This window comes from Tenebrio molitor, chromosome 7, assembly GCF_963966145.1.
Source record: "Tenebrio molitor chromosome 7, icTenMoli1.1, whole genome shotgun sequence".
Taxonomy (NCBI): Eukaryota; Metazoa; Arthropoda; class Insecta; order Coleoptera; family Tenebrionidae; genus Tenebrio; species Tenebrio molitor.
Window position 1 is genome coordinate 4,416,585 of NC_091052.1, and position 22,507 is coordinate 4,439,091.

The following is a 22,507-nucleotide window of genomic DNA, read 5'->3' on the forward strand; positions in this document are numbered from 1 at the left end:
TACGGAACAAATAAAGATAAATGATTCAGCTTTCCTCGGTTGTATTCAGGATAAAAATGACCTTTGAGGCGAGTGTCAGGAGGTCGACGTAAAAATGGTGTGGTGTAACAGATCAAAAGGGTCCCTTGTATACACTCTTGTCGGTTTATTAATATTTTTTCGTAATATGTCAGTACAGACCTCAGTTTCCGGAATTTTTGTCAAGTTCATCAATCAAGCACGGATGAAGAGTTGTCCTCTGTATTTTAATAATTTAAAGGAAGGTAATTCCGTGGGAGTTCTTATTAAGTGGAAATTATTGATTAATTTCCGCTTGATTGATTTTGGTAATAAATCACAAGCGGCGTCAGCTGTTTAATTTTAGGTAACTTTTTGAGCAGAATTTCCTTTCTGAAACAAAGTTTGCCAACTTCCTATTAATTTCGTTCGCGTTAAATTTGTGCGTAACATCAACTCGTTGAAACTGATAAAAGGTAGCATTCTACGTGCGTGTCCTGAGGATATTTTTCAGTCAAATTCCCCCTGTAAAAACACAACTTGGAAACGGTACAAGGATTGCAAAATTGATGAAAATTTTCTTTGTTATTTTTCAGGCGGAAAATTTTCTTCCGGTGTGTATCTAGTTATGAGCCGCCACCAAATCTGATAAAATTGTAAAGTACTTCATTAGATTATTACATTTGCCGTCCGTTAATGGTGATTACACATTTACCACAGGCACACCAACTTACAAAATTTACGTTTCAGCGAATTTAATCTAATTATCGCATTTGAAGCCTTGTAATTTGTGTTCGTCATATATAATCCAAATTGTGTTAAGTTAGAAAGGACGTTAAGCGCGGCTGTTGTTTAGATAATAAGCACTTGAAAATTTACGAATGTGATTAGAACCGGCGTGTAACGGTCGTGCGACTGTTCAGGTGCCACAATGAAACGCCTTTATACACACTGAAATTAATAATAGAGACTTTTGTAAATTATAATATTTCAACTTCACACAGTCAATTATAGCAAAGGTGGAATTTGAACGCCACCTGTTACAAGTTTTAATTCCAAACCTTATTTTAGTGCCATTTAAAAACAGTATACTATGATATATTATGATACGAGCCTTATAAGAAGCATTTTGTAGCACGCACAGGTTTAGGGCACGAAGAGTTTCCGAGGAGTGTCACGAAAGACTAAGTGCTACAAAATGCCCTATAAACGAGATACACACACTATTTTTCTGCGACTGCTTACAGGGTGTAGAAATAAAAAATGTGTTGTGGGCAAATTTGCTATTCTGCGCATGCGCTTCTCATACATGGCAAGTTAACCTATCTGTAATTTTTGTTGGTTATGTTGATTTAAAAATTGAATCCGTCTGTACTTTATCAGTCACAATATACCGCATGTTTCAAAAAATGTATAATCAAGAAATATGACAGATTGCAGTCGCATTTCCTCATTAGTGTGGAAATTAACTATTAGAACATTAAAAATTCAAGTACAAAACATTTATTAAAAAAAAAAAAAGACAAAATATGTTCTCGCTACTGTAAATATTTACAGAATATTTATTTCAATTTGTTAATGTAATAACTGGCAACAATTATTGTTTTGAAGCACAGCAAGATTCGTTTTATTATTAATAAATTAATTGAATTTTTTAACATAGCTTTCTGCAACAGTATTATATTTCCATCCGCCGTGTCGTTTTAATTCTAATTAATTTATATAAATGTCATGGAAATGTAAAAAAAAACCAAATGTTTAATACATTTCTCGCAACTATAGCTTTTGAAAAAAAATCTTGAAAGGAAAGTGAGCGGTTTTTTCACTTATGTTTGCGAATCGCCCTCATTTCCTTACTAATTACTGCACAAATTCTAACCCTCAGATTACTTTGATAATGATTATGGTGTTTTTTTTTTCTTTGAAAATCCGAAGTCGAAACAATTTGTCGTCAATTTTCGATGTTAAAGCCACAAACCGTGAAATAGTACAGTGTGAGTAAAGGTGCAGCTTTTGCCTCATAAATAAATTGCAGAGTGCACTGTTCAAAAAGAAACTTTGAATTTATGGCATCGATTTTCGTTAATTGCATTTCTACGTACAATAAGGTTCGAAATGCTTTATATTGACTGATTTATGACCGTCTATATTACGAAACGTGTCGAATTAAAAACTGTTTGGTGTATGAGTTTGAGGTGTCGCGTAAATTTGGATGTTAACATGTTAGCACCGTCACATTTTTCGATAACAACAAAATATGTACAAATATTTTTACACGCCAGCCGCAATACACGTCAAAAATTCTTTCCATGTAGTGGACCTGCAATTCGACAACTTTCAAATTTTCATTAAACTTTTTCAATAAACATGGATTTTCCATTGTCATCGGGGATTATGTTGAAAGAGATCAACGTATCGGCTTCATCTGTTTTCTAAACCGGTGTAGGGAGTGTATTGAACAAAACGAGTGAAGTCAATTTGGTCCTAAAAATATAGAATTTCTTTAAAAAGTGTGCTCTCGAATGTCATATCGCATGTCGATTTTTTTTATGAAAGACCTTTGTGTTGTAACACCATTTCAATGGGAAAAAGTAAACAATTCATAAAAAGCTCGCTTATTTGGAGTCTGATGTGAAACGTGCGAGGAATCAGATAGTGACGTTTCACGTTATTCAAACAGTATCAACCCTCGTATGACGTAGGCACACCTATTTTATATTATACCAACATTGACGTTTCAGAGGAACATACCACTTATTTACTAATAAGAGTAATAAGGTATAATAATTTTACGAAGCTGATATTTTAAAGAATTCCGTCTTTTATTAATGGTTTCGGTTTTTACTTGCGTGGAAGATCGTCAATTTAAATTATTTTTATTACATATCTATTTGTATTTGTAAGTGGTGGTGCGTGCAGCAAACGAACATTTTGTTAAGATATTATTCATTTCTGGAAACCAGAGGTCCCCGTAAATAGACCAAGACCAGACGAATCTTATTTATAAACTGTAACCTAGATATGTACTGTATCTATTAATAAACAAAATAATAATCCACATATGCGTTTGTATTGATAGTCGTAAGGTAGCGTGGCCGAGCGGTCTAAGGCGCTGGTTTAAGGCACCAGTCTCTTCGGAGGCGTGGGTTCGAATCCCACCGCTGCCACATATTTTTTTTTTTAATACGAAAAATACTCTTACTTTTTTTGAACAACAGTTTCCGCAAAATAAAAATAAGAAAAAAGTAAATCAGTATTTAATTTAATTTAATCGGTGACTTCTGCACACACATGATTTGTTAAATTTCCCATCAATCAAATAAGAGTTAATTACATTGTCTAACATAAATATTAATGCGAAAAGTTGCAGACGGGTTTTGCAATTTCAGTTCATTCTTCGACGGTAATTAATGTGAATTGTTTTGGTTTGCAATTACCTAAATTGAACGAATTTCAGAGTCAATTGCACCTAATATTACCTACTCCATCACACCGTAATTACACCCGAAACGGTGTAAAATCTAATTATGGATGTTTTGATAATTATACAGAGCCTCAAATGCAGCAGGTCCGATAGTGTGTTATTGGGATTCACAAGTACCACTAAGTGCCAATCTAGAGATTCGATTTGCAATATCCGCAGCTGACGGATATTGCTTGGGAATCTATCGAAATGTATCGATGCAATAATTCTGGATGCATCGCTCTTGCTCAACGCCTGCTGGAGTTTGCACTGGAGCTTTCGTCGGGTCGGAGGCAGCGTTCAGTTTTTGAATTAAACTATTTTTTGTCATTTACTTTGACGATTTTCAAATTAGAAGCGGCACTTGGTGCGCTTTTAAAGGAAGGCGATCAGCGCAAACGTAACATAACGTATAAAAATAACCACATCAGGCAGGCTTGCGAGCTAATGACGGATTAAGTTCACTCGGAAGTCATTAGGGGTTGATGAAACTTTCACGTCGTTGAAAAGGTACGACGGATTATTTTAAATAGTGGAAATCTTTCACCTTTTGAATAAATGAGCAGTTAAACCTTCCCAAGGGTAATTACAAAAAATCCTATCAACGAGAATAATGTATTTTAGGATGCATGCAAAATTTCGAGGTGGTATCATTTTTTAACTGTATTAGATATTCCAGTTGTGTGTTCTCTGGTTAAGCACGTTCGTTTAAAACCCTGCATGTGCATGGTGCATTATCCTGACAACCCCTGCGTACTCGCGTGCGCCACTTGTTTGAAACATAAAATTAATATGATCACGATGTTGGAATAAGCTACGGTAATTGTATTCGCCAGAAACCAATATTTTCCAAGTACACCTTCTTTAAAATGTTCACTGAAATATTTTTTACCGTAACGTCCAGTGGCGATCGTGAGCCAAGCACCTGCAGAATTGATTTATTAGACCGTAAAAACCCATTATTCAAGAGTTGAATTTTTTTGTTATTTAAATAAACCAGAAACTTCATCTGCAGGTAACAAAAGCTCAGAAGCATCGCGGCTGTTTTATTTTCAAACGTAAAGCAATTCACTCGAGATTAATCTTCAACCACGCGTAGTGAAAATAAATCATAGCGTTACACATAGAGGAAGTAGCTTACACCTATTACCAAATTGTATTTTTGAAAATTCGACTCCTTTCGTGTTTATCCCTTTTTTGGTGGCATTGTGAAGAAGCTCATTGAGTAAATTTGTCATGAAAGCTTTCAAGCTTCCTCGATGTACCACCTTTACATGGTTGAACGTGCCCAACTACTGATAATGACAAGGCGGGCGTCCTCTCTGGGCGATAGCAGTAATTAAAAGGGTCTAATGAATTGAGAGTAACAAACAACCGCGACGTATTCGCTTCCAGAATTCCAATAACAGGGAGTAGATTCGTTTTAGACGTTTATTTCCTTCAATTGCCTTGCCATTTTACTGGTGACGAGTTTTTGTGACGTCGCTTCAATTTGACGTGATAAAAAAAATAGTTGTTTTGTGGGAGACGTCTGGACCTTTGCCGACGAACCACAAGACAAGGTTTTTTTTTGAGTCAATGTAATTAAGTTTTGAAAAAAGTCAAGTCGTCGTCACCAATCCTCTTAACTCAGTTTTGGAGATTTTACAGATGTTACCGTATCGGAGAATTATTCATCGACAAAAGAAAAGCTCGACCGGTGAAGTTCAGCGGAGAAACTTTTTAGATAAATACCTAATGTGGCAGACACCAATGAAGAATTGGAATTAATAACATGAAATACGAAGCATTTTGGCGGAACACCAATTATCTAAACAAACAGCAGCATTATTGAGTTGAGAACTCGGGAAAGTTTAAGGAGAATTTTAATTTGTTTGCATTATCACGGCCGTTGAAGTAAACAAGTTAAAAAGACAGAGAGCAAAATTCATCGGTATGGCAGGAGGTACTTGAAAGTACAATATACTAAAATGTCAGCAATGAACAACCGGAGTAATTAAAAAGTATTCTGAATGGCCAGACTGAAATAAGCCCGGAGTGTGAGGCAGCAGCTATTCCAGGGGAACAATACGACTTGACGAATGGCAGCTCTCTAATAAGAAGTGTCGTCAAATGTTATAAAACAAAGCGTTTGAAGGACGTTCTTTACGTGGATGCTTTCTGCAAATTCCCGAAGGCGGATTACTAATTAAATTTTGTAAATGCCTGGTAAATCTGGGGAGAAAGAAAGAATTCCGGCCGCCAGATTTTTGGTAATTTCAATAACAGAGTTGAGGAAGGAGGTACGACTCCGTGCACTTCGTAATGCTAACATAGACGATTTCGTAGACTTTGGACTGTCTAAAATTGAATTTCTGCAGAAATGGTGTCGCTGCTTTTCACCCTTTCATAAGACGGCACCCAATTTTATAATTATTGCCTTCGTTCAAGCGTAAACTTGGGAGCTTATGCATAGAGGAACCATAAATTACCACTCCCGATCCTCTTTACGAGTAATACATTATGATAAATTTGATTTGTTGCCAGCGTCAGTTTTGACTTATTACTTTTCTATTATTAAAAACATTCAACTTGTGTCGCATGTGTGTCCAGTCCCGCGAGTACAGCTCGTGGCTCTTCCAATTAAGCTCACTTATACTGCAGAGTAATTTCACTGAAAAAGACGTAGATTAAAATGTACAGCCGTTACCGCCATAATTTTATTTAAATGTAGCTGTTTTTAAACGTTACATTTAATATATCCGCAGAAAATGTTAAAAGCTTGCGCGAAGACAAACGTGGGTCTTGGTGGCGTAAATCTTGGTCACTTAATGAGCGACCAAGAATTTCCCGGCGTCGTTGTTTCCGTCCATCTTGAAACCTATAATCCAGCAACACTTTAATCTTGATTATCCTCAAACCTATATCTTCCACTGCGGTATTTATGAAACGACGCCTTAAAGTACGATGATGCGGAATGGTAGATTCATTACGCATTACCACCGCCGTGAATTAAATTTGCATTGACTTCTTACAGTCTTAAGCATCATTACCTGCGTAGCGGAATGCGAAGCTCAACTTCAGAATCCACATAATAGTAGAGGCATTAGTCCCTTTAATGTAAGTTAATAACTCTGTGAGGGCATTACGAGTGTGGTGACAAGATTTACGTTAGTAATGAATTTCCAGATGTTAGAGAATTTTTAATTATTTACAGGATCTCAGAAATCGTTTAATTACAAAGAATATTTGAGTCACCAATTAGCGGATTGTGTACGTATGGCACTTTAAGTAACGCCATTTTAAATACCATCATTTCATATTCAAATATGTCGTAATGTCAATATGCCGTCGGCAATTTATTGCTAATGGCCGACATAGACAAGAGTTAATGCATGTATAATCAATGTTACGGAACATATTAGAGTTTGAATTGTGCAGGGTTATGTTCCTAAGAGCTGATGGAAGAGAGTTATGGTAAATACTGTAATATCTGCTTTTGATAATGTTGACTGTTGCTGTAAACGAAAGTCGATCGATATTTGTTGTATCAGTGTTAAAAATTAATAGTTAAGAAACTCAAGACCAATGTAAATTTTAATTTGGAACTAAAGGTACTGAAAATGTACCACTTGGTCTGACAGGTTTAGCTTTTTCCGTCTTTGTTACAATTTAGCTCGGCGACGCCACGTCAAACTTAGTTTTGCGATAAGCCGACGTTTAGCAACAAGAAGCTTGTCTACTCTGAAACTAACTGGTTTTTTTTCGAGTTTAGTTTCCGAGAAAATAGACGTCCGGGGATGGTTTCTGCTTGGTACGTTGAGAGCACAGAACCCTGCAATGTCAGCATCTCTGGTCGCTCTTATCCATGACTTAACATCTTCATTATTAACTAGATTGCGTTCGAGGATAAATATTTTCTCCGTCCGACCCTATCTTGATTAATTCCTGGGCGTATTTAGATTTAGTTAATCAAATGCGAGATTAAAGTCTCCCTGTCTTATACGAATATACAGGAATCAAATTTGTGTAAATCTGTATCCTGGTTAAATGACAATGTCAAGTCTATTCCAGACTTGAAAAACGTTATTTTAACTAGAAAGATATTCAACAGAACTGAAATCAATTTTCACGAATTGTAACAGATGGAAATTGTACGTAAATAGCCCCGTGGCGAGCGATGCAATCAGTTGGTGACATTAAAAATGTATTCAAGTTTCCACATAGAAGTGAAACAATTTAAATGAAGTTTTGAAATTCTGATTATTAGCGTAGAATCAAAAGTAAAGATTTTTGAGTCCAGTCCGTTATATTCTGGGTTGGACACTAATGGAGTGGGGTTGTATAAACAGTGGAAGGATTTTGTTGACGCTATCCGTTATTCCGTGGCAGAGAAAGGACTCCAATATTTGGTTCCTTATCTAAAGTTGTGTTTTATGCCTAAGTTGCGCATCCTTGAGTTTTAGCTTCGTGGCTGTTATCCTTTCAATTTATCTCTCATTTTTAGTGCTGTAGTGGGAACATCAACTGTAATAACACTTTTTATTAAAGTCGCAGACTACTTTAGGCCATTTCTTAATGATGTCACAACGCGGCGTAGGCGCACGCCTCAGGATTCAACTGATGAGACTCCTTAGGATCGGGCTAACTTCGTAAGGATGACTTGTTGCCGGGAGACATGTTCCAAGCACATGTCACATATGGCTGTAATAAAAAAAGAAGAACATGTTTACCCTTTTGAAATGCAAAGAGTATTGTCGTGGGGAGTTTTAAAAGCTCTAAAAATAATATATTCCCACTTATTTCATTCGCCGTAAACCGGCCGTAAAATAAATATTCTTATGTGAAATAACATTGGGTGTTTTCCTGGATGTGCCGGACAGTCTCACTCTTCCTATTTATTCCTCTTTCAATTCCGACATTTCCAACGGGAATCGATCCAGTTTCGAGCATAATCATAACGAATAAAATGCGGTCAGAATTCATTTGTGAAACTAAAATGTTGTCCAACGAAACAGGTTGAATTTATTGATATTTTAATTGCGTTTTCCAAACAGTTGTCAATCCCATCGGACGACGGACAAAAATATTTCGGAGCTTTTTGTTCGAAGGTGAAGTACCCACCCACCCACTTCGTTCAACTTTCATCTTGGAATAATTTATTCAAGTTTGTCTTTGTTCAATTTGATATTTTAAATTTCCGTTCGGTTTCACCTAAAATGAGAGATCATATTTCATTTTGAGGATTCGTAAGTTTCTCAACTTTGTTGTGTGAAGGAATTAGCGTTATCAGACAAGTACGTCTCGCAGAGAATTAGACCCGCGTGTAGCGACTTCGAGATCGAGGCGTGGATAATCCGAAAGCTTTGGAGAGGCAAGTGTATCCTCGTTAGCGGATCTCACCCGGTCACCGCTCTCCAAAACCACCCCCTTAAAGCCACATGCAAATACCAATCTTCTTTGGTGACTTTTGAATTCTATCCGCGCCACTTTCTGCTTGTCTTTCTTGAAACCTGGGACTTACCTCTTGTAAACTTGATGAACCGCCAGTAATCGATTAGGGTGTTATTTTAAATTTACTTTAGAAATTCATTTCGGGCGAATTGTGTTTTTTATTGCTTCGTTTAACGCTGATGGCCCTTTACCTAAGGGGCAATAAAATCCGGAGATACACCGCCTTTCTCATTGTAAAATGATTTAGCGTCATTTTTACGGTGTTACGTTTCCTGTACAGATGGCAGTCGGTCGTGGATGTTGTAATTCAATTGATAAATGTACAGATTCGTCGGTAATCAACAAATAGGGCGTGATTAATGCAGATTGATTGATTCTTCGTGATGAATTTTGAATGGGATAATATTAAAATACTAGAAGTAAAATTGAAATTCTCTCGGAAACAAACCAGTCGAGTTTCATGGAAATTTTGATACCCACTTTGCATAATTGTGATATAATAAAAATGGAGTATAAGCTGCGCCCTGTTCGCTCCGACGCCTTTCTGAACCGGAACGCTAAGGGACCTTTTGTTCTGTTGATTTTCACAGCTTATATCGGAAACAGACGCCGTCAATTATCCGTATTAATATTCATATCAACACATTTAACTTGTCTGATATGCAAAGTGTGTGTGCAAGAGTGTGGGCAAAAGCAAAATGCCAATGGCATGTTGCCACAAAGAAAACTTCTTTGTTTAAAGAACAAATAAATAGCTTTACATCATCACATTTTTATTTTTCCTCTTTAATATTTTGAAAGAAAACCGTCCGAGAAAAAATACATTGAAATTCACGTCATCGATATCTACTGCACATTGCACTCGGGAATAACTAAATCAAACTTTCCCACATTTTTTAGTTGAAAATTGCATTATTCTTGTCGGATTTATATTTTTTTCCAAACTCCGCCGATAATTTTTCTCATTTCCAGGCGAAAATAATAGAACGGAAGTGATCAAAAGAATGAAAAATTGAACGGTGTTCGAGTGTTTTTCTCGCTGATTTCTCGTCAGCGTGCTTATCCTGTTTTGCGGTAATTCAATTTCGCGAAGCGCATGTACTAAGTCCAATGTTATTTTCTGACTTCCGTTTAAATCTCTGGCTATAATGTGTTTTACTTTTTTTCCGGAGAGGAAACTTTGGATGCTGGATGTTTACGTCGCAAAGCTGTGCGGCTTCCGTAGCACAGGTAAATTCTATTTAAATCTGGAGGAATATCGTTTCAAAATAGTTAGAACACCTGCGCTTAGATTGTAGTCATTATGCTGTCATTTTATTAATGTTGGGGGTTATTAAATCTCTAGTTTCTAGTTGGTGGTACGGGAAAGAAGTGAGAGAGTTAAAACAGCAACAATTTGAATCAATTCAAGAACGGTATGCGGTGCTACAATATACAGGGTTATATTATAAATGATTGTCCCATCGTAGTTGGCGTTGAAAACCCACACAAATTTTGGATGTGCCGCACCCTCGCAACGTTAGACAAACTAGTAGACAGATTTCCACTACCGCTGGTAGAGTCACGAATCGGCGATACTAGTCTCACTCATGTTATGAGGCTTGCGACACATTCAACTATGTCACCAACGCCTACTGCGATGAGACAATTATTTATAATGAATCTGTATTTCGTATGTTACTAACCTGAGCAAACTAAAGTTTCTGCAACATCTTCATAGTTATTGTAGAGGATTTTCTGAGTTATACAACATAATGGTATTTCGCAACCACTTACAAAACGGATTATTTTGTTTGAAGTTCATCATCTAGGGTGCTGAGAAGTCTTAATCCGTATTGCATGAAAAAGCTCTGTTTCTAAAGTTTATTCCTTAAGTAATATGTCTCGTTTAGTTTCTTCAGGTGTACCTTTGTCAGGTCCGAAAATTCGAAGAACTTTTTTGGGCTAAATCTCGTCTTTAAATGTTGAAATTTTTTCTCTTCTCCAGCAGGAGAATTAAGTACACTTAAGTATAATATTTGCAAGAAAACATTTCCCAACCTCCTGTATTGTGTTTCATCTGGGAATCGCAAGTTTTCCACTGAAACTTTTATTTTGACTTTAATTGAACTCTTATTGTTTTACACTTGAACATGAATTTCTTTTTTTTATTTATTTTTTGAAACTTTCTCGATGTAATGGGATAGGAGGGCTGTTGTAGAATTCCATTTTCGTGTCCGCTATGGATTTCAACTGCAATCGATATGATGAAACTTCTTCACGAGACATTTTAAGTAGTTCCCGAACTTTTTAGGGATTTCGAGTTTGTCCGACAGAAAAATACTGTAGGATTAGCGTTCGAGGAAAGAAAATGTCAATTATTTTCAATACTTGAACTAATTTGCTCTTACTATTATTTTTTGTTTTCCTAATAATAGAGTTTGATCTGCTGCCCGTTGCGACTGCATCGTCAAGTCGGCTCTCATCGTTTTTGGGTTCAAATTTCCAATATCTGTCTACGTAGATATTGCTTGAAAATATTTCCCGGCTAGCATCCTCTCAATGCCGATGAAAATTAAAATTCTGCGAGCGGTGAAAATTTCCATTAAATCGCAAAGACGGTTTGATTGGAGATATTGGTTAACCAAAGCAACAGATGTCATACTGGAATTTTTTCTATTTGCCTAATTAGCTGAAACTGTTGTTTTGAACCATTTAGCGTTCGTAAAGGAGTCACCTCTCTATTTTTTTTAGTTGAATTCATTTAAAAACCATCTATCACCGATTCAATAAAGCCGAAAATGAGTTATGGTTATCAGCAGCGGGTGAAGGCAATTTATCTAAAATTTTGTTGGTTCAGGCCAGTTTAGTGAGTACTTCATTTTCAGTTTTTTTTTTTTTGAAAGCGTCGTTTTGTAAAAGAACGAATTAATTAAACTAATTAATAATTACTATTATAAACTTTCTGAAAATGAATTCTTATATTTTCAGTGAGCATTTAAAATTTCCGAATGAAAGTAATATATCATCATTACAATAGGTATCAAGTTGAAAAAGGACAGGCGCCTAATTCAAATTACTGAGACTCATCTCGTAACGTAATCAAATTAACTGCAATAATTAGTCTCTGAACAGTTTTGGTCTTGGAAATTAATTAACGGAGGAAAAAATGAAGGAAATTCAGAGATCTCTCTTTTGTAACACCAGAACCTATCGCAACAAATTAAATGGGTCTCGTGCTAAATTACAATTGAAATGTCGAGATACCGCTATATTAGAGTAGGAATATGGTAACAATTTACGTTTAGTCAACTTCATGTATATCATGGTGTAATTACATAATTAATGCAAGGTTTCATCTAGCTGAATGCAAGAGACATAAATACAAAGCCTTTCTTAGATGCCAAGTTGTATCTTTGTTGAACGTGTCGGTAACAAGTCCAGGAGAAAACCATTTTTAGTCTGAGGACTACAAATGAAGTAACCGTGGATTTAATTAAATTGTCTTAATTATGTCACAAATTGTTATAAAATGTAATTTATTTGTGTAGTGTCGACAGAAGTATCAAAAATAAAAACTATCTATCGTTTAAGTAAAAACGGTATTACTCGGATGAAGAGAGAAATCCTTTCTGTATTTGTGTTCACTACTCGATATCGAATTTTACGACTATGGATTTTGTTGGGACTAAAAATAATGTAAGAGTTTCCACCAGCTTGCTTAGACTTTCCTCTCACCACATTATCTTAACAAAACGGAAATTTATTTTGCAGCATTAATACGGGCGCCTTTGACGGATTTCTGAGTGTAGATGTTATCAATTTTTTCCCGAAGTATAATATTTTCCCTGTGCTCTTTTCCGACTTCCCGCTTTTTGTCTGAATACGATACATTATATCTGTATAAAGCTATCAGGAAAGCATGGAGATCATGCATCATTGACCCCGCATTGGCTGCACAACTTTATGTTGTTCAAGAGATATTGGTAATACATTATTGAACGATTCGGGAAAGTTTCGGTAACAAATAATTCACTTTCATGGCCTCACTGTATAAATACAGGAATGCGTTATAAATTCAAAACGGTCTTTCCTCGTGCATCAGTTTTTGTGGATTATTTTTTTCCGTTTTGCCGAAATTTATTGAACACACCGATGCGTATCTACGAATAAATCGATTTTGTGAGATGTGATTTCTGAATTTATCCTTCAGAATATTCACCCTCCCTTTTGTTAAATTGGAGGGACAAGTAAATGAAGGGGACCCTCACCAGAGGTGGCTAAATTTCCTCCATGAAATGGTTACAATCTTGTTAATTTTAAGGTCAAGTGAAAATCATAAAGCCAGGATTATTGAAAGGACACTCTCGATGTACATATTAAATATGCTGTATTTAAACACACACCGATGTGCCTACCACCTGACGTACAAAATCCCAAACATATTCGACATTTAAATTCCCTGGTCGTGCGTCCACCCCCAGACTTTTCACATGGTCCGAAAGTGACACCAACTTTCTGTCAGGTAATGGTCGATTTGTAAGCGAACATGACCAAGTTGGTATCGGGTTTAATGGATTAAGCGCCATTCAGTTTTATAACTGCAATATTGTGCTGTTGGAAAACAAATAAAGTCCTGGAAAGCTCCACACTCATTTGAAATGGGTTCAGTTCCTAAAGTATATGTTCTCATTGTCTACGCAGTCCGGCAACACATGATATATTCGAACGTTGGTAGCGGGGGCGGTCTATAGTTCGCCACCCCCACAGATCAGTCTCTTCCGAGCCTCGACTCTGTGCAGACGCTCTCATTTTCCGGGTTCCGGTTGATGCGACACGAAATCTCCGAAATACATCTTCTCGTTTAACGCCCGTTTAAACACAAACGTTCGAATATTTAAATCAGTTGGATCCATGCTTGGTAATTCAGGCGGTTTTTCACCATTTTTTTTTTCTTTCAGTTATCGTGTATTTTGTAAGTATTTAACGTAAGTTATCTGTTCGGCATTAGTTGTGGTTGCGGTCGTACCATCAGAAAAAAAATGGAGTCAAACTTCACGTCAGCTTTTTTTTGAGTTGAAAGCGTAGCGTTGAATACCAGAAGAAATGATATCGGGAATTTATCTGTTGCATGTCTTTACGTATTATGAAATTGGAATCTTTAACCGTAAGAGTTTGGCTCTCGATTCAAATATTGCTGTTTACGATCTCTATTCCACAAGTGTTTCGTTTGAAGTTTCAACCCCTTGTCAAACACCCATCTGGTTATGACATTCGAATTATTGCATTCAGCAGCGGTGGCATATTTTCACAGTTAGAAGTAGGTATTCTAATATGATGATTTCAGCATTAAAAATATTTTTAATGAATGTGTAACATAAAAAAAAAATGTAATTGTCATGAAATGTACTAATGCTTGTTTTTGGTAATTTAACAATTAAACAGAACTCTCGCACACCTGAGCTCAGTTGGGAAGTAAATTACCACAGAAAGAAAATTTTTCAGTAATATTTTATAACTGCTTTTCCAAGCACACGAAATAAATTAATTTCTGGGATTAGGGCAAGTAATGTTTAGTATTTAACTACTTGGTAGCTTTGTTTCTTTTACAACAGAAACTCCATTTGCCGCGAACACCTATCTTGAAAGCTTAATTTACATTTTCTTTTTTAACACTCGGAGTGGATCGAAGTTTGATATTTTCCGAGCTGTTTTTTACCTTTTAAAAAAAATCTTGGTCTTTTTTTACCTAAATCATGCTTGTAATGTTTCAGGTTTACTCTGTTGATTTAAGATTTGTAACGTAAATCCAAATTGTTCCGACCATTCATTATTTCAAGCGATTTTTGCATTGAGAATTGAAGTAGAATACAAAATATAAAAATCAATGTCTGTGATTTATAAATAGATAGGGAATTATTTTAATGGGTCCAATTTTCTAAATAATGACCGACGTCGGTTTCATTTTTGGAATATGACCTCAAATCGTCCAACGAAGTTTCGTGGCTAATATTGCACAAGAAAATCGGAAAGAATATATAGAACAATTACGAAGAAGCGGAAATGAGACAGGATAAATTAGGACAAAATTGTCGAGCCAGGATTCGCATTAGCAGTTCGGGTGATATCTGATCACACGTTCTTAAAGGTCGTGAAGATATATTAACTCATTTATGGTTATAAAGAATTGTACCGAAAATGTAATGCAATATTTCTGATTTTGTTTTAAATCGAGTTAAACGGAGACAGTGCTTTAAAGACCAGATAATATTTTGATGGAATTTTTGGTGAAGTGGGGTGCTCTTAATTCCGGTTGGCTGCGTGATTATTTTCCCAATTGAAATTTTAATTTATGACCTGAACTCATCCCCTCATTGTCCTTGCAAGGCGAACGTGGCCGGTGGCACAGCAGGTTGCTAAAGCTAACAAGAGCCGATTCATGCAAATACACCGTTGTAATTTAAGTGAACTCTCGTTCGTTCGTTCAGATTTTTTATTATGTTTAATTTCCGATAGATACATGTGTGTGGCGTCTCTGAATCCCGGGGACGAATTCAAATGTGGTAAGCATCGCTTTTGCTGTGCGCTACAAGCCGGATGTGGAATTTCTATTTGATTCGTAAAATAGCTCTCCCGGAATTTGGATAATGTATATAAATGTCAAGTGCACTTGACATGGCAATTTTACATTTAATTTCATAGTTTTTTTTCCCAAACACTTATTAAACGCCGCAAGAGAATGAGCTTCTGTCTAAAACAGGCATCTATTTGGTAATTTAAAACCTTCTGTTTTCTGGAGCGTGTTGAATTTTCCACTCGGTGTGCTTTTTCCCACCTCGGCGTGGGCTAACCGACGATGGTCTATATTTTATTTTGTCGGGTGGTATTTATTTCTCCGATTGTAAGTTTCGCGAATAGATTTTCCCCCGAATATAATTAGACGGTCGTTTGCATGTGTTATAAATTGCGACCCTATCGCACCATCCCCAAAGCGACACGAAGGATCGAGGTGTGGTATTTTTTGGCGTTCGGTCCTGATTTATGTTATGATCGAAAGATACGTCAGATTGTTTCCAGGGGTATCGTATATTTCCTTTCGGGGTAATTGGGTTAAAGTATCACATCCCACGTTTAAGCGTGATATGTCGATAATGCGAGCAATATAGAATATCGACGGCGAATCTGCTTTGACGTTATTCATTTTCTGCAGCATTCAAAGCGTCGATTGGAAATGCCGCCATTTTTGCATTAAAACATTCGCGCAAATCTTTTGCAATAGCGCCTTCGAAAAGGCCGCTTAAATATTTGATCTGTTACCCTCCGATATCACGGACGTTTGTCAACAATGATCTTATTACTCTTTTCCCCCTTTTACCAATGTTCTTTTGATCATATTCAAATGAACTTTACATTCGAAAACAGCGCTTTTCATATTTCAATGGTTCGTTTGGATTGTTTTATTGTCAAACAGAGATTGTTCCCATTCCACTTTATTACTTCGAAACAAACCCCCATAATTCTAAGCACTTCAAGTAAATATCGGGTATTATTACTTCGGCGTTTTAAATCCCGATCGTCATGATCAACGAAAAAAAACTTCATTATTCATGATTAACCACGTTTTGTAAGGGAATTCAGAAACATAAACAAGTTTGAAAGTATGATCAATTTTGCGGTGGAATATATGCCTGATGGTGGAACGAGGTGGTGAATTCGAGCATTTATCTAAAAAAATTTCATTACTCTGCACTGCCGGCGGTTGAATATTGGGTAACAACAAAATTTTATTTTACCGAGCAAAAATGTGGGGAAAACCAGGATGAAATGTCATAATGAACAGATTGACATTCCATGAAGGATGTAGCCTTATTCCATGATTATGAGGAGGCGAAGAGGTGATTTTTTTTTCATTTTTTCACCTGCTTATCTCTAGCTTTTCATACATATTTAAACAGGTCGATGCCACATTTTCCTCATGTCGCAAATGTGTCAGAATAACTTATCACGTGACAAATCCTTTTGCTAATGGAATGACACTTTATTGTCTCTAGGTGACGCGTTTTACATAATTCACGAAAAATTTTTTGCGTTGGCTGACCTAGAAAAGACGCATGCTAATAATGTGTTTATTTAGTTTTGTCTTTGTAAAATCCAAAATCACAGAGAAAATTCTGAGCACTTGAAAATGAAAAATAAAAACGTTTTTACAATTTAAAATGTTATACGTTTTATTAAAAAAACATTTCTTACTTGTTTGGTAAAATAAAAACTTTCCAGCAGGCTACTGCTTTCACATTTTACAAAGTTGGAAGTATACGCTGAAGGTTGAAAGTCAGATTTGTTTCCTTTCCGTGATATTGCATTTGCCATTACATTTTATAAAGCATATTTTAAGGAAAATGTGTTTACAGCATCATGACGGTCGTCACTCTTAAAAACAAAATTTTCTTTTAAATTTTAAAGGGGGTATCGGAAATAGATTTGCAAATAAAGCTGCACACAGTACGAAACGTACATTTTTTTCTTTTCACATAATGATCAATTTGACAGATATCAAACGACATTGTAGCATTTAACTGCGAAATTAGCCCTTCAGGGTGTAAGACTCCTTTGTGAAAGGGTGAAGCTGCATGAGTGTACATATCACGGTCGGAACTCATACGACACTTTTGTGGAATGAAAAAGAGATGCCCTTTTTTAATTAAAAATATTGTTCACACGCGGGTTCTTCAAATACGTGAAAGGTAAATAACGTAAGAGAAAAATGCCAAAATGTGAAATTATCAAATGAATACTTGATTGTTGACATTTGGAAAATAACTTGAAAATACATATATCGGAAATTGATTGAACATTTGTGATTTTTCGAACGTTGTAAGTACATATACGTAAAAAATGTAGTTTTCTTGAACTGTTTCCCCTAAAGCCTAAAGTGATTGGTTAGAAAATCTAGATTATAGGAACAAAGTACTATTGACAAGATGAAAAGTAGTTAACTCAAAATGCAATTAGTTTTCGGTGCAGTTCTTTTTAAGTGAATCGAAAACGGACCGAATGATGCGATAAATTCCTATTCTGCTACCTACGTTTTCTATGTTATTGTCAAGTAACAAGTAAAACAAATTGTGTTTTGAGAAGAGTTTGTGATTAAATTTGAGTTCATTCTCGTGCAGTCAAAACAGACTATTTTTCAATCAAGGGCGCGTCCAATAAAACCTGAAAATTTACATAAGTTATTAAAAGTTTGTTGGGAATCGTTAAGCAAATTTACCGTGTAACGTGCAAGAAGAGCGAAGAATTCTAGATGGAGTTGCGAAATGCAACGAAGTTTAGACGTCATCAAAGTTTGCGTGACAAAATATCGAATATTATACAAAAGTAATTATTTACATAAGGGGGTTGTGCGCGGAAATAACTGCTGCTAACTTCAGGAACCGTTGCAGAGAAAAGGGTCGGACCGGACTAATTACATTTTCGTAGAATTATGTCCCGATTTATCACCTCAATTTTCTTTGTTTACCCGAAAGGTTCACAAAGTATCGGGGGTCAGGGTAATTTATACTTTTCTGATGGTACGACGGGCTTATCAATTTTTGCCGGCTCATTTGCACCGGTGTTTGTTATGATTTTCTAGAGGAGACGCACTTTCGACGCGATAAAATCGGAAATTAAATAAAATTGGTGACGTGGATGTGTACGGTTCATTTATTGCATTCACCGGAAGGGTGGCAGCTGGTAATGTTGTGCGTTGATGCCTCCATTGGCCGACGACACAGCCTGTGATGCGACTGCTCACGTGGAACTCCCTCATCATGTTCGACATCGTGTTCGTGTTCTTCTTGTTCCTGGTGGGGGTCACATGTCTCGTGTACTACCTACCGGGAAGGCGACCCGAACCTGAGGATCGACCCCTTCAATGTTACGTCACTGTTGCCTCGGCGGACGTGCAAGGATCGCCTGTTGATCACGTCTAGAAAATGGCCAGTATGTGATTTTTTTCGTCCACTTTACACGGTGAATGTCAAAAACTAACATTACGCCACGATTGTTTTATTTTGAATTCAATGTAGTTATTACAATCAAGAAACAAAGTCGCAGACATCATTGTAAAGAAAATTTATGACCAGAAGGGACCTGTTCCGGAACAGGAACGTCGGTATCAATAAAACCTTCAATAAAAATCCTTTTTTGCCTTCGTGTCGATAATGTTTCATTCTATTTAAAACTAATCTAAATATTGTATAAAATGGTTTATGTACTTTGGCTGGTTTGTCTTCCTCACTTCGTTTGACCAGCCTCAACACATAAAACTCCATTTTTGTTCCTAATAACATAATACACTGTGCGATCAACAATTATTTACATCAAAGAAGCCTGTGGAATTTGGAACGTGTGTCCGAATCTAGACAATCAGATGCTCTGGATACACGGAAGTATTTTTGGTTGCATATACCTGTTTCAATTTAAATTTGAACATTTTTACCGAAACTCGGACAAACAGGCAACAGCAACGTATGTCCATTCTCCGTTATTGAAAAAGTAATTTCAATTCTCCTTTTTTATTTTTGTACTAATTTTCAATTTTCCGAGGATGTGAAAAACAATTACGACTGTTGTTCTAACGCATGTTGGGTTCATTTTACGTAATGATACTATTCTCGTACTCCCTTTTCCTTAGGTTTCTTTGCCGGTAATGTTACAATAAGAGCGACGCAAGCTTTTTTGACATGGTTAAATATCGACTCGAAACTGAATGTATTGTCAATAAATGTTGATTGTGTGAGGCAATTGCAGTTTGTCAATATTTATTGACAATATTGCATTGACAATATTTATTGATGGTTTGAGGGGCCCTTAAGTTTATACTTTTATGAACCAGTTTGTATTTTATTTAATAAAATCTACGTATGTATAAGCGAAGAACTGCAAACCGTTTTTGTTGTATAAATTTATAATTATAAGTTGAATCAAGTTTGTAGATTAGGAACGTAATCTACATTTACCCTAGGCGATTTAAAAGTTAAAATGCCAGATAAACTTTTCGAGCAATTACTTGTTAGGATTTTGAAATGTACGAGACAATATGAAATTGTATCATTAGGTACTCTAAATTTTCGAGTGATTCTAACTTATCGGCATCCGATAAGTTAACATCAACATTAATTTGCAACATCATTTGACTTTTCTATGAGATAGTTTGTGGTGACCGCTGACCAAAGCTGTACATCTTAGCTTGTGAAAATTTACGAGTGTAATTTACAGGAAAGTGGCGAGGTATTAAATCAGCCGATAGATGTTACCGTATTTTAGTAGCCTGTCGTAAAATATCCTTTAACATGTTCAGCAACGTCAACCTAATTTAGTAATGTTCACATCGATCGCTAGAGGTAAAAAACTCGTAGGCTGCGTCATTAACAAATTATTATTTATTGATTTTATCGTATAAAAATGCACGAACAAACATGGAAATACTAACTCAAGAAACACAAACGAGTCATAGTTACACTCGTTCTGCCTTGCCATTAGGAACATCGGTAATGATGCAACATCTGACGTTGAGAACTAAAATTTAGGGGTCGTTGACCAAACTTCACTCCCAATTCGGATAGTAAATCTGATGGATCGTATTTCTGGTTTGAACACTGAAAATTTTAACGATTATTGCAAGCTTTTATCTAGGTGTACTGAAAATATTTATGGCTATTCTTCTCTTAACTTTATGGTCCCGTAAGGAAGTAATAGCGTGATGCCTTGGAGAAAGAATCTGTGATTTCCGGACAAATCTCGGATTAATGGCATTCGATTTGTTGAGAAAGTTTAATAAAATTCGTAGTTTGTCCACAGCCGAAATAATTTTTTACAGTAGAGTAATCCTTCAGCAGGATAGTTTGACACTTTGAGCTCCGTTGTTGATATTCAGTAGTCTTGCTAGGTCAAAGCAACATAAATAAAAGAGAACGTGGTAACCCACAGTCCATCTATCAACGACAGGTCAGTCATCTATCAGTATTGGTTTGCAACGCAATGCGGTTTTTTGCTGTCTAATATAGAGTTCATCACCGAACAAAGTTTGAAATAGTAATTTAGTTGTCTTGCATTGACAATTATTAATGCTTGGAATGAGAGAAAAAAAATCTGAAATAAATATTGAAGCCCGTCATTCTGTAACTTCCATATTATGGGGAAGTTTCCAGTCAGTCGATGCATCATGTCTAACGCCCAAGCCAAAAAGTTTATCATGCGAAATGATGTAGCGAAACACAAAATATAAAAGTTGAACGTGTTTTATATAAAAAAAGACAAAAAAATGTATAGCCCTAGGAATCAATAATGCTGCAGTGCTCATGATGATATGGCTTGAAAGCGAAGTTTTTTGGAGTTTTTGTAATAAAAAATGCCTGCTGAATTTAAGTGAGTTCCCTGAAAAAAATTTCCTGCAGAAATTTAATAATTGGTATTGGAAATAAATCAGTTTCATAAGTTGTCTCTTCGTTGTATAAATATTTGTCACGCTCTGGTATTACAGAAATTTTGTTGGCGATTTACAGCTTATAAATTTATTTCTGTAAATAGAAAGTTATTCTTCTTGGATACTTTATTGACGAGTTGCTTCATCCCTCCTGTGCTCACGTTCGTTATATCGACTCTTCGGTGTTTTGATTCTCGTGTTTATTGCTAAACGATTCAACTTTCCTCGTGTTTTCATGGAAGCGAGAAAAAATAATAGGTAGCGTTAAAATCACAACCAGAAGAGATAAATCACTCGCATACATGAGCTCTATCAATAAAGACAAACAACTGATGACATGCTAAGATACAAAATAGTATAGATATTTTCATATGGCGAATGTAAATTTGAGACAATTGTTTATTTCAAAACGACAACATCCAGATGTGTCAAATAAGTTGAAAGGGTACTAAATTAGAAAAGTTGGCTTGTCAGAATGACGTGTTTATTAAATCTAAGCGAAAAATTTCAACTTTATTGCCGGAGAAGAGTAATCTGGCTAGAGGTGCTGCGTGTTTTATGTAAACAGATTAAAAAACCAATTGCTGTTGGCAAAAAACGCCCACGATAGATGCGTTTATCACTCTTTAATAGAATCGAAATTGTGTGCCAATTTTGTGCTCAAGAAGGGTAATTCATCTTAGCCGAGGGTAGATTTTAATGAAAAGAATTAACAATGGCGAATTGTAAACATCATAATAATCACGGCGTTATAATTAAACGATATTAATGTTGATCATCATATTTTAATAACTGTATTCATTTTGTTACAACGAATTGAAACGGCTTTGCGTTGCGGAAGACTCTCATTCCAACATTCCAAGTCAGGAACGATTAATTCATGAAATTATGCTAATTTATGTCATCACAAACATCGCGAGCTTAAAGAGATGAACAGATCCGCTTAAGATAACAGCTTAAATGAAATACAAGCTAATAAAAGGACAAACTGAGTTTGAATGTAGCGGAAACCTAAACGCGCAACAAATAAATGTTACGTTTCGGTTTGTTTTAAAAAACAAAATTCCCTCATTTTATTATGTAACACTTTTCCTTCGTCGATGTTGACATTTTGTTATCGCGACGTGGACTCCCAATAAAACTACTTCAACACGTCTTTTTAATTT

The 22,507-nt window shown here is 36.0% G+C and overlaps 1 protein-coding gene and 1 non-coding gene across 5 annotated transcripts in view; both read left to right on the forward strand.

Annotated features, from left to right (window-relative positions):
- Nucleotides 1–22,507, forward strand: part of LOC138134636 (FERM and PDZ domain-containing protein 2-like) — a 69,590-nt gene that overhangs the window by 6,676 nt on the left and 40,407 nt on the right. Inside the window, exons 1-2 of one of the 4 annotated variants that reach the window (XM_069053013.1) lie at nt 13,666–13,847; nt 18,507–18,856. The exons of the other annotated variants lie outside the window; for them this stretch is intronic. The gene's annotated coding sequence lies outside the window, so the exon portion shown is untranslated. Of the gene's footprint in view, nt 1–13,665; nt 13,848–18,506; nt 18,857–22,507 lie in introns of those variants that run through there. 4 annotated transcript variants of the gene reach the window in all.
- On the forward strand, nt 3,083–3,164 carry TRNAL-AAG (transfer RNA leucine (anticodon AAG)). Its single transcript has one exon. It is a non-coding gene; the product is annotated as a tRNA-Leu (tRNA).